Source organism: Ceratotherium simum, chromosome 8 (assembly GCF_057802395.1).
Source record: "Ceratotherium simum simum isolate JZ-2026a chromosome 8, ASM5780239v1, whole genome shotgun sequence".
In the NCBI taxonomy this organism is placed as follows: Eukaryota; Metazoa; Chordata; class Mammalia; order Perissodactyla; family Rhinocerotidae; genus Ceratotherium; species Ceratotherium simum.
The window spans coordinates 33,495,529-33,508,239 of NC_141907.1; the positions used below are offsets into that span (position 1 = coordinate 33,495,529).

The following is a 12,711-nucleotide window of genomic DNA, read 5'->3' on the forward strand; positions in this document are numbered from 1 at the left end:
TATTTCTCAATAAAACTAGAAAGAAAAATCTACCTCAGAGAGAGAGATCAATTGGCCAGTGGCAGACTTTCTTGCCAAAGTTTGGCCCAGTCTCCCTGAAATTGCTCAGTGCAGCTCAGTAATTGAGTCATATAATTTTAACATTTCTGGTAGGTATAGGTGGTAATGGTGAAGGATAGCTAAATATTCATGAACTTATTCATTCCTTAAACTTGTTTGGTGTGTTCCAAACTTTGAAAACCTGATAAAAATCCATGAACAGTGCAAGTGTAGACTTTTAGTGTGCGTGTATTTGGGGGGCAATGGGTGTCAGGGTGAGGAGGAAGATTAGACAGAACTAAGATTCTAGTCATGATTCTACAAATCTCTCTGAAGCCCACTGACCATTCCCTCACTTTGGGGGTCTTCAGCACTTGGAATTTCATCTATTACTTATGAATTATAGATGTTAGAGCTACAAGAAACCCTAGAAGCCATCCTGAAGGATTTTCCTATTACTTTACTTTTACATTTAAAAAAAATGATTAACTTGAAAAATTTTCCTAGTATTTAGTGCAGGGAAACTTTTCTCTCCTAAAGAACTGATGTGCTGGGCCAGCCCCATGGCTTAGCGGTTAGGTGCACGCGCTCCGCTGCTGGCGGCCGGGGTTCGGATCCCCAGCGCGCACCGACACACTGCTGCTCCGGCCATGCTGAGGCCGCGTCCCACATACAGCAACTAGAAGGATGTGCAGCTATGACATACAACTATCTACTGGGGCTTTGGGGGAAAAAATAAATAAATAAAATTAAAAAAAAAAAAAACCTTTAAAAAAAAAAAGAACTGATGTGCTTTTATTGCCAGATGATGGAAGTTATACAACACATCACGTTCACAGTTCAGTTTAGATATCTACATATGATCTTTAGTGTTGTTGTCACTCCCTTGTGTACTCACCTGTTTTTACCAAAAACCACCTCAGACACTCTTTAGATACGGACAAGATTCAAACTGAGCCTCTCGCTTTAGAGAAGAAACAGGCCTTGAGAAGTTAAGTGACCTAATGCAAGGCTCAGTATTTTTGAGTTTGTTGTTTATCTGGACACACCAACTGAATTAAGCTTCTCATAGACAATGAAAAGATTTTCTTTTGTTCTCCTGAAGCACATAGTACAGAAATGAACCAAAGTGGTGGTGATAAATACCAAGTGAACAAATGCAAGCCTCCTATATGCTTTCTCCTAAACAGATCCGAGAGATTGAGGTTGATGCACAATGTTGATTGGATGATACCGTCTTCTATTTTAGAGATCCAATATTGGTTAGGGCTGGGGTGGGCCAGGGGGAGGGAATAGGCTTTTATTCCCTGAGCTTCTGTAGAAATACTTATGATTTTAAACCTTCTTGAATGATAGAACTTAATCTTTACATTTGTGCGTGAAATGAACATTGTCATATATAATGGGTGGGGATAGATGGGGGGGCAAGTATAATTGGGTACGTTTCTGGAGGACACTTGACAATATCAAGAGCTTTACAGTGTTTATTAAAAGTAGTTCATTCTCATTAGCCCAATGACTTCATTTATAGAAATTTACCCCAAGAAAATAGAGACACAAGTAAAATTTATAGTCAAATATGTTCACTATAGTGGTATTTATAACATAATGTAGTGAACACAATAGTATATATTTATATATGATGTAACAAACATAATGTTCAGCAGTTGAAAATGGCTAAATAAATTATTGCATAGTTCTAAGCTAGAATACTCATTTCGTGTTCTGAACTATGTTAACCCTTTAAATAATATTTTAGAATATATATGAAATATTTAAGAAAACAAAAAAGGAATAAATATACCATAATGTTAATTGTGATTATCTTTGGATTGTGAGATTATAAGTAATTTTATATTTTTCTTTAATTTCCAGGTTTCCTTTAATGAATATGCTTTTATAAAAAGAAAAAAAATTATAATTAAAAAAAAATTTTAGCTCTCTGAGTCCCTGAATTCACTAGACTAAGTCCAGAACCCAGCCTAGAGGATTTGAAAAGAAGGGACTATTTGGGGGGGTGGGGTTGTTGGGCACATTGGTGTCACCAGTAGCCCCTCTCTGACATACAAGGATCTATTGCCTCTACCTTTCGGAGCTATGTGATGGCTGCGGCTGTGGCTGGGGAGGGCTGGCTGTCCAAGGTTCAGGGTGAAGTGATAGAAGTAGTCTTTCTTTTATGCTTCCCATCCCTGCTATAACCTAGGTAGGATAATCACCCACAGAAAAATAGTACCTTCTATCTGTAGAGAATTATATAGTTGTCAAAGTGCATTTACATATGTTGTAATTCACTGGACTGGCATGCCTGGGAGAGTCTGACACGACAGTTATTTTTACCTTATATGACAGGTGAGCAAACAGAAATTAGAGACGGCATGAGGACTGTTCAGGAACATACAAGTATCCTTTCCAGCTTGTACAAAGGACTCTTCCTTGTGTCCAACCCTTTCAAAAGACAGCTCTGACTGAAATATCCTTGACCTCTTTTTGGGGGCATGAGAGGCAGATTTATAAGCAATACACAATTATTTGGTGGTCTAGTGGCTTAAGATTCAGCACCTTCAGCACTGTGGCCTGGGTTCATTTCCTAGTCAGCGAACACCACCACCCATCTGCCGCCTTCACGCTGTGGTGGCTGTGTGTTACTGTGATGCTGAAAGCTATGCCACTGGTATTTCAAATACCAGTAGGGTCACCCATGGTGGACAGGTTTCAGCGGAGCTTCCAGACTAAGACAGACCAGGAAAAAGGCCCTGGCCACCCACTTCCAAAAAAATTGGCCATGAAAACACTATGAATAGCAGCAGAGCATTGATATAGCGCCAAAAGACGAGAGGATGGTGCAAAAAGATGGGGCAGGGTTCTGCTTTGCTGTACACGGGGTCCCTAGGAGTCGGAATTGACTCGATGGCACTAACAAACACAATAATCCCTTGTCTCCTAACATCTGAGATGCTCACACATGCATACAGCAGCAGTACTTTTTCCTCTTGGGTGACAAAGATGTAAACTGAACAAAGAAATAAGGATTTATATCGTGGGTTCAAAATGACTTATCATGTTGTATATACCACTAACGTTGCCACATAAACACACACCAGGTACACATTGTCTAAGCAGCAGATATCTTGCTTGATAAGAATGAAAATCTATGGTTTTCCTCCAGTGAAGAAGAAAAGGACACCAGTGGGTGTACTCACCAAAAACCACCAGTTTGATTTGTCTGGTCCTTTACAGGATGTAGAACAAGAACATACAAGGAAATTCAGGCAGCTTGCTTGGGATTTCTCAGTTCAATTTTTGGTGTGCCTTTGAGGCAAATCCTAAGGGGTAAAAAAAAAAGAAATGCTAGAAATGTTTTCTGTTTCGATATAATTTTCATTATGTGTGTTACAGATTTGGGGGCATTTTCTTCAAAATATGGACTACAATGACTCTGTCATGTTCTCTACAAGCCAAGAAATGCAATCCTTTATTGTTCCTCCTCTCCTTGAAGAAACAGGGAATGGTAATAAGAAAATGAGCACTTGCTTCCATTTGTTGTATTCTTCCCTCTGCCTTCTTTAGAGCACCCATGACTTCAAGGTGAACAATGTTTAGGAAGAAATACAAATGTAACTTGTATTTTATGCTTATAGACTCACAAAAAGAAGAGGTGGTGCCCTTTACAGAGATGGTAAGATCTAGCTCATGGGCTGCCCCTCCCCACTTGGGGGCTTTTGCTATGCATCACTAATGGGTCATCACACTCTTTCCTGCTAAATCCAGAGAGGGGCTCAAAAACCCCTGAAACAAGCACTCCAGCCAACCACTGCCAACTGATCAGAGTTGGTATGAAAGTGACTTGCTATTCTGCCCTAAAATGTGTAGTTAAGACTCTTCTTAGGATGTTCTTTGCATGGAGAGTGCAACAAAAAATAGGACTTGGGACAACGAGACTTTTGAGGTGAATATATAATGATATATACCTGAAATTTATATAATATTATAAACCAATGTTACCTCAATAAATAAATAAATAATAGGATTTGGGGTCCTAGGATAATTTTAAAAGTCATGATATAGAAAATATTCAAATTAAGAAAAGAGGTTCAAGATAAGGGTATTTCAGCAGAGACATTAAAATATATCCTAAGTACAAAACTTTTACCTTTATTTCAATCTGGAAATATAATCTGCCAGACTTTCAGAATATTCTCTCCCAACTACCGAGAGCCCTGATCAAGCCATCTGAAGATCCAGATAGATCCAGATTTTTTTTTTTTTTTTGGTGAGGAAGATCAGCCCTGAGCTAACATCCATGCCAATCCTCCTCTTTTTGCTGAGGAAGACTGGCCCTGGGCTAACATCCCTGCCCATCTTCCTCCACTTTTTATATGGGACGCCACCACAGCATGGCCTGACAAGCGGTGCATCAGTGTGTGCCCGGGATCCGAACCCAGGCTGCTAGCAGCGGAGCGCGTGCACTTAACCACTAAGCCACGGGGCTGGCCCCCCAGATAACTTCTAAGTATCTAAATCTGTAAGATTCAATATGGCACAGTGGCTACAATACCAGAGCAGGAGGCCCTAGAAGACTAGAGTTTTAATTCTAGCTCTGCCATGCCTTGTTCTGTGTTCTTAGGCAAATCATTTCACCTGTCTGAGCCAAAGTTTGCAACCTTGAAAAAAATAAAGGAGTGGGATTACAACTAGTTTTCAAACTGGTTTTTAATTTTTGTTTTGTTTTGCTTCGTTTTTTTAGGTGTAGCACCCTTTCTTCCACCAAAAATTTACCTAGATGCAGAAACAAATAAAACCGATAAAACAGGACCTGGCTGAAGTTGGGGTGGGAATGATGTCAGGAAGCATCTCCACCCATTCTGCTCCATCACCACTGGGGCTGTGTGGGGACGCCATAGGATCTTTAGGACTACAGACAGCACAATTTGGAAGCTGCCAATTAAATGGCCTCTGAAGTCAGTTACAGCTCCAAAATTATTCTGCCCTATCTTTATATTGCAGTGACTGGCATAGCATTCAGTGGGATCCATAACCTAATGGGAACACAAGCAATAAAACTAAACCATGAGCTGGCTTCATCCTTATGATCAATGATGTACTAAAAAAGAAAAAAAGAAAAGAAACCACACCCTCAATTACATCATAGAGTAATAGCTGTTAAACTATTTACTTTTCAAAGCATATAATCCTCACCCAAGTCTGTGAGGACAATTTTCTAAATGCTCCATCCTGGATAATACCTAATGATCAACATCACAGTGTTTGATAAATAAAAATAACGTTGTGCGAATTACAACGTGTAGCCTGAACTTCATTCTATCCTGTCAAGGCAACAGAATAAAATTTAGACTCCTGCACTATTCATTTACTAGCTAAGTGAATCCAGACAGATTTATTCAACTGTTCTGAGCCTCAGTTTCCACATCTATGAAGTGAATCCTTGCAGGATTGTACAGAGAACAGAGAAAATATTTATAAAGCCCCATTCTGACACATATTATTTGTGCAGAATTGTGAGTTTTCTCTCTTTCCATAATGGCAAAATTTCCCCCTGTAAAAAATAATATCGTGGTAATGGACATGTAAAGTCTATGAATTGAAAGCAAATTCTTAATATATAAATGAAATTATAGGTCTTATATAGTTTTGTGCTATATCTTAATGAGGCAAAGGATTATTGACGTGTCTCTCATGGTTATCCAAGTAACAGAAAATTTCCCCAGAATAAAAAACATAGGCTCAATTGCTTGTTTCCAGAAAAATCTGATTTTTCAGAATGACTCCAAACACAACCCATTTCCTAAAAATTTTAATATTGTTTTGTCATAAAAATCTTCAAGCAAAACCCATGTCACTTTTGTCCTGTGGCTTCACATTCCTCCTGACACAATATTGGGTACCCCAGGGCCCAGCTTGAGAAGTCCCTCTCTAGTACAAATCCTTGATTTTACTGTGGAGGAAACTGTCTTATTGAAGGTCACATAACTATGTATATTAATAAGATTTGTGGGGCAGTTCCTAGAGAAAGGAAATGGCTTCCAGATATTAATTGGGTTAATTAATTCACTCCAACTCCCTCACTCACTCTTCAGTCTATGAAAAAGCTATGGGATATTGCTCACTGTATCATGGAGTCTTTATGAAAACCAAATGGGGAAATTTTCTTAGCTTCCAGTAGAAGGAAAAGCTATTCTGAGCAGAACACTTGGTTTGTTTTTATTTTTTAGGGCGTGTGAATCTTAAGAGTTACTTTATGAGTCTCTCTTCAACAAATGATGCGATCTGAGGGCAAACGTCTGGTGGATTTAGGACGCCTGTGGCATCATCTTAATTTGCCTACCCTGATTTTTTTACCCTCTCTTATCTCTTGCCACACCATTTGTAGTTTTGAAAGCTGTTTCAAATCCATTTTTGGAATGAGGCAGGGTTTAAATAAATCCATGAACTTGATAAATGTATTTTTTCCAAAAAGATGCTCCCCTCTAATATCAAGTTCAATGTCAACTCTCAATCATAAACCTAGGCTAAAAATAACCTTCTCACCTCCACTCTCCACCAAGGAATGAGAATTCTGTTTCTTAAAAACAAATCCTCTCTTAAGATTACCCAGGGATGCTAAGACATTGGCCTAAAGCTACCAGGAGAGAATCAGGGCAAGAGTAGGATAACAGTGTTCTAGTTCTCATTCCGCCACCGGCGGTGTTTGACCAGGGCATGGACAAAAATCCTGGGCCTCAGCATCCTCACCCATATACTGAAGCAGATATGAACCCCTCATGTGAGAGTTATTACAAGGATAAAATAAGATACTACATTTGAAAGCGTCTTGTAAACTGCCAACCATCAGCTCCTGCCTGGACGGCTGCAGGAGCCTCCCAACTGACTTCGTCCTGTCCACTCTTGCCCGCTGCAATCCATCTAGCTCTCACGGCAGGCAAAGTGACCTTCTAAAAACACACAATGTGATCCTATCACCGTCCTGCTTAGACCTCTACACTCACTTCCACTGCCCTTAGAATAAAGTCAGGATCCTGAGTAAATCCTGTCAGGAAGACTTCGGCTCCTGCTTCAGCCTCATCTTGTGTCACTTTTCCCCTTATACATGCTGTTCCCAATGCTTCAAACCCTTGCCAGTCCCCCCGTCTAGCCAGCTTGTTCTCATCCTTAAACTTCACTCCTCAGAAGCCATCCCCGGAGCCCCCGAGATATGTTCCCACAACGTCATATAATCCCTCAGAGCGCTCCTCATAACACTAGGTTGAACCATATGAAATTGCCATTTTGGAGGACAAAAGCAGTAGGATATGGGCAATTTTATATATGGTTTAACCTTACAATAATTCGTATAACAGCGATCATTTCCAGTCAATTGTAAACTTGACCAGGGCAGAAACTAGATCTGACTCACTACTATAATCCCAGTGCCCCACACCCCATCTTGCCACACAGTAGGTGCTTAATTGTTTAATTAATGTGAGGTGGTGTTACTACCTTTTTAATGCTAAGCACATAATTTTTTTTATCATTGGCAGTTTTTATTCAAATACTACCTCTGCGTTCCACAGGAATAAAATGAAGAAATGGAATGAAAAAAAAATCACTTTAAGATTTTCATTTCTGAAAAGCACAAGTTCTAGTTAAGTGTAATACATATCATCAGGGGGCCGGCTCCGTGGCTTAGCGGTTAAGTGCGCGCGCTCTGATGCTGGCGGCCCGGGTTCGGATCCCGGGCGTGCCCCGAGGCACCACTTCTCCGTCCAACGCGAGGCCGAGTCCCACGTACAGCAACTAGAAGGATGTGAACCTATGGCATACAACTATCTACTGGGGCTTTGGGGGAAAAAAAATGAATAAATAAAATCTTTAAAAAAAAAAAAATACATATCATCAGGGATAAAATTTAGCCCACTAGAAGGTATCATTTATGGATTTTTTTTTTTTTTTTAGCTCAAATGTGTCTCAGCAATGAGCAGAATGAAAACAACTCTCAAAGGAAACCAGATGATTTGGATTCATCTCTTTTTATAGCTTTCATCATGTGACAGCAAATCAGCAAGGGGGAAAAAAGCATCCAAAAGAGTGCTAGACTTGAAATTGAGGAATTTTAAAATACACTTTGCCATGACATTCAAAAGGAATGCATCCTAAAACATTCCCAGATCACCTTATCCAACTGTGCTATATCTTGTCTCCCTCATGAAATGAACAGAGCAAAGACCGAGTCTACACTGAGTTGGGATGATGTACGGGGTAGGCTAGGCTTATTCACAAGCTATGTAACTTAATAATATTAATAATAGCTAACATTCATTGAGTGCTTAATATGTAGCAGGCACTGTGGTAAGTAGTTCACATACATTGTCTTATTTATTTATTATAACAACCCCATAAAGCACATTCTGTGGTTATACTCATTTTGGAGATGAAAGGAACTAAGGCACAGGAAGGCTGCCCATTTGCCGAGGTCCCTTAGCTGTGTGACAAAGCTGGGATTCAAACCCAGAAGGTCTGAGACCAGAATCTGTGCTCTTAATTATTCTGCTCTACGGAAGAATCCAATTGCTTCTGCACCCCAGTCTAGAAGAGTAGATAATTCAAATTTTTGCCATAACAAAAATGACAAATTACTCTGTATGTATATCTATTGCAGCTTCACAATCGTCTTGAGGAGTCAAAACCGTGGATGGCAAACCCATGGATTTTCAAGGCCCACTCTCTAAGAATTTTTTCAAGAGTCCCAATATTCAACTTTAAACAGTAAAAGTTGTTCTTAACCTAGGTTAGAAATAAAGATAGGAGTTTAACTTTTTAGATGAAGAGTAGAAAATGTCAGACACTCATAAACATCATGGGCTCAGAAGTACCCGGTTATTCAATTTGTTCCCTAAGTCTTGAAAAGGTGTCACATTTTGGAAAGTTTTTGAGAAATCAGAGACTCCACGAAAGGAGTAAACAGAGCCTGCAATTTCACTTTCTACTGCTCAGTCAATAATCTCTAATCAGACCATTCTTTCTTGCTAACATTTAACAAAATTATCTACCTCTTTTAGTAGCAAAGAAAATGAACATACTAACATTCACACCACAGAAATATGATTTTAAAAATAAACACAAAATAATAATTCTTTACGTATGATTCACAGGTGGTGGTTATTAAGCTATCACTCCCCACCCCCCTCCGTCTTTGTGCGTTGACGTTTGACCCTTTTTATAATGTGCACCTTGTACCAGTGAAACCTAAGGCACCAGCTAGTTACTCATTAAACTTGGGTGCCAAGGGCTGACTTGTACAAATTACGCTGTTAACTGCCTGGCCTGGCCAGTGTGCAGAAGTGGAAAAAAGCAATCATCATAGCTGTGAAATTCTGTCGTATCGGCAGAATTGAACTACAAATTGCAGCAATTCGTGCCTGACCTCTGATCTGTGAAGTTGGTCTAAACCTTTGAACCTCAGCTTGGAATTGAGAAACAGCATTTACTTGTGCTGGAGAAGATGGTTAGCAAGTATTCTCTGCTGTGAATAGTTAACTCTGTGACTGTTGGGTGACCCACATCCACCTCCCCCAAAGAGTCAACCAGAATAAGAGACCACGAGGGAGATCTTCAGAGTAGCCTTCTCATAAAATGGCATTTTGAACAAATTTAATGAAAGTGGAAAATTTCGGAATGCAAATCTTTTAAGGAGTAAGTAAAAATAATTTTAAAAGGCAGGTGGGGGAATCTGGAATAACTGAAATTGTTGGGCATTTCTACTTAGCGATATGTGCGCTAAAAACATTCTCTTTACAAATTAAACAAAAATAGAGTTAAAAACTAAATACTTAAAAAAACTTTACCAAATGGTACATCTCTCATATGTTATATTTTTAAACAAATATATTATCTAATTTGTTATAAAATACAAACCCATAGTAAGCCATCTCTGGGAAAAAGCAATCATGAGAAACTAGTTATACTTTTCTTTGAACCCAAACTTACCTTCTGATACTAAACGTTACTAAACATTAGATGTAGGCTAATGAATAAGTATAATAATGTACGGTTTTTTATGTATATTTTGTTGCAACATTGATTCATCAAGTTTTATTCCTAATGAAGAGGGTTTTTCTTTTGAGGATTGGCTTCAAATGCTATTCAAATTGCTCCATTTCCAGATAGAAAGAAGTGAATAAAGACTCTATTTCCCTGATTTCTTTGAGTTAATATTAGAACAAATCTCAAATAGCACATAAAATATAACTAAATTATTTTTTATAATGAAAGTGAAGCTAATTTGTATAGTCTTTAAAGTATACAACCTACACTTAATTAATTCCATTTCATAAACTCTACTATTGCTTTGAAAAAATTATTGATACAAGATAGCCTTCTTATACCAGAACTTTTCTCAGAGGAAACATCATTATCGCTAAGCTTTATGTAGTAATTATCAAATGTAAATTCCATTAATTTTTCATTATCACTTATCTTAAAGTCACAAATTTCTTCTCTAAGGACTGACTCTGAAATGACTTTGGAAAATAAATGTGGACATTATTGATAAATTCCTGCTTTTTATCCCATAGTTTAAATAACAGCAATCTATAAAAACATGACTTTTTTTTTTACCTAGTTTTTTCAAAGTGTGTAAAGTGAAGAGCTGCTCCACAAACTTAATTTTTTTTATTGTTCATAACTTAAGAATTTTTGTTTTGCTGCTGGTAAGGCGAACTGTGCAGCATTTGAAATTCTTACAAACTTCCAATTTTTTGCCTTCAATTAAAAACAAACGAAAGATCATTTGTTTACTTAACCTGATCTAAATTACTTTAACCAAACACAACCATCTCCTCCTCTCTTCCAATTAAAACAAATAAGGTTTCCCCTACCTTTCCAGTCTTGACATCTGGATGCAACAGGCTAATAGTAACAAAAGCTTTGCTTAAGCAACCTTCACTCCTGATCCCAAGAACTGCGTAACTGTTATACATGGCACACCTCTCCTCATTGGTCAATGAGCTTTAGCCACTTAAATGCCTTGGGAGTCATTTGCTAAGGGCACCTGGAATGAGCTTTGAGTGGGTGGTACAGAAAAAAGGGAGGTGTTAAAATTGCCTGATAGAAAATGCTCAACAGCAGTCTGAAACTTAATGAAAACCTACTGTAACAAATGGATTTGGGGAAGGCCCCAGAAGGCAAAACTCTGGCATTTCATAGAGAAGGAAATTTAACTGAAATATTTTATTCAAACGCCAATACTGACTAAAAGGAAACAAATGATTTTTAAATCCACCTTCCTAGAACACGATGGGTGCCCATCACCTTGTACCGCTTGATGCAGACAAGTAAAACAATAATTCCTACTTCATCTGGGTTGTTGTGGGGATTAAGTGATTGAATACACATAAAGTACTTAGAAAGGTTCCTGGCATATAGAAAGTGCTCAAAAAATGTTACTATGATTTCTTAGTAATGTTATATTTTTAGAAAATATTGCTTTTTTTCTTCTCATTCTATCTGGGGTAGTAACTTGGGTTAAGTACCCTTTATCTTTTCTTCTAATCCCTACAGCAATCATGTTTATAATAAGGCTGGTAGAAGAAAGATATAGGCAAAAGTTACACATGAACTAATCCCTCATTTTACTTCACTTTATCCGTTTGGAGCTGGAAATGGGTTTACTGGTAAGAAGTGGAGAAAAATAGAAGGGGCATAGAAAGAAAACAAGGGGGAAGTCAAACATGATTCATGATAATCAAAACAGTCTGTACATAACAACCAATCAGGAGGGCCTGCAGCACTTCGGCAGAGTAAATACACTCCTTTTCAAGCAGTTAAGAGGAGGCACTTCATTGCAAGTCTCTTCTGGAGGTGGAGTCTGTCAGTTTGGGCAGTTGGGAGCTCAGGGGAGAAGGGGACAGGAGAAGGTCTCAAGGAGAGGTCCAGAAGGCAATGTGACATCTGGGGCCAGAGACGACCTGAACCAGGACTAAAATGAGCTCCACAGCATAGAATGAGAGAAACAAATCCGTAGCTCTTCCGAAAACAAGAATTTCAAAGTTGGGGTCTCAAGTTTTCCATTAGTGGTTATTCTGTAACTGTCAACCTTATTAAATTCTATAAATCTTAGCAATTTGAAGTAGCCAGGGTTAGGAAGTAAAAAGGCCAGAATGAACAAGAAAGTTTTAAATCTATTTATCTACCTATATTTTTTAAGAGAGACAGTTTTATTACTCCTAAATAAAATATTCTAAGGCTGTCAACAGTGACTAGAAAATATCAGCAGGTTAATAAAGGGTCAAAATCCAGAACAAATCTAAGATTATAATCATGTTAAATATTATATAAAACTAAATTGCTAGGCTCTGACTGAAGGATAATTGAAGCAATCTTTCAACAACACTAAGGCAGTGTTTCCAAAAAACTACTGATTTTTAGACTAAATTCCTCTTAACTACAAATGGGACCCAGGAAATCTGCCTTTTTATGTAAGAGTAATTGACTATATTATATAAGAATTTTTAGGGGCCGGCTCTGTGGCTTAGTGGTTAAGTGCGCGCGCTCTGATGCTGGCGACCCGGGTTCGGATCCCGGGAGCGCCCTGAGGCACCACTTCTCCCTCCAACACGAGGCCGAGTCCCACGTACAGCAACTAGAAGGATGTGAACCTATGACATACAACTATCTACT

General features: G+C 38.5%; 1 protein-coding gene across 4 annotated transcripts in view; it reads right to left on the minus strand.

Annotated features, from left to right (window-relative positions):
* The window catches only part of RBM47 (RNA binding motif protein 47), a 157,595-nt gene that overhangs the window by 31,761 nt on the left and 113,123 nt on the right, over window positions 1–12,711 (minus strand). For 3 of the 4 annotated variants that reach the window (XM_087434227.1, XM_087434226.1, XM_087434225.1), the window contains exon 3: window positions 3,240–3,362. The exons of the other annotated variant lie outside the window; for it this stretch is intronic. The gene's annotated coding sequence lies outside the window, so the exon portion shown is untranslated. The remainder of the gene's footprint in view (window positions 1–3,239; window positions 3,363–12,711) is intronic. 4 annotated transcript variants of the gene reach the window in all.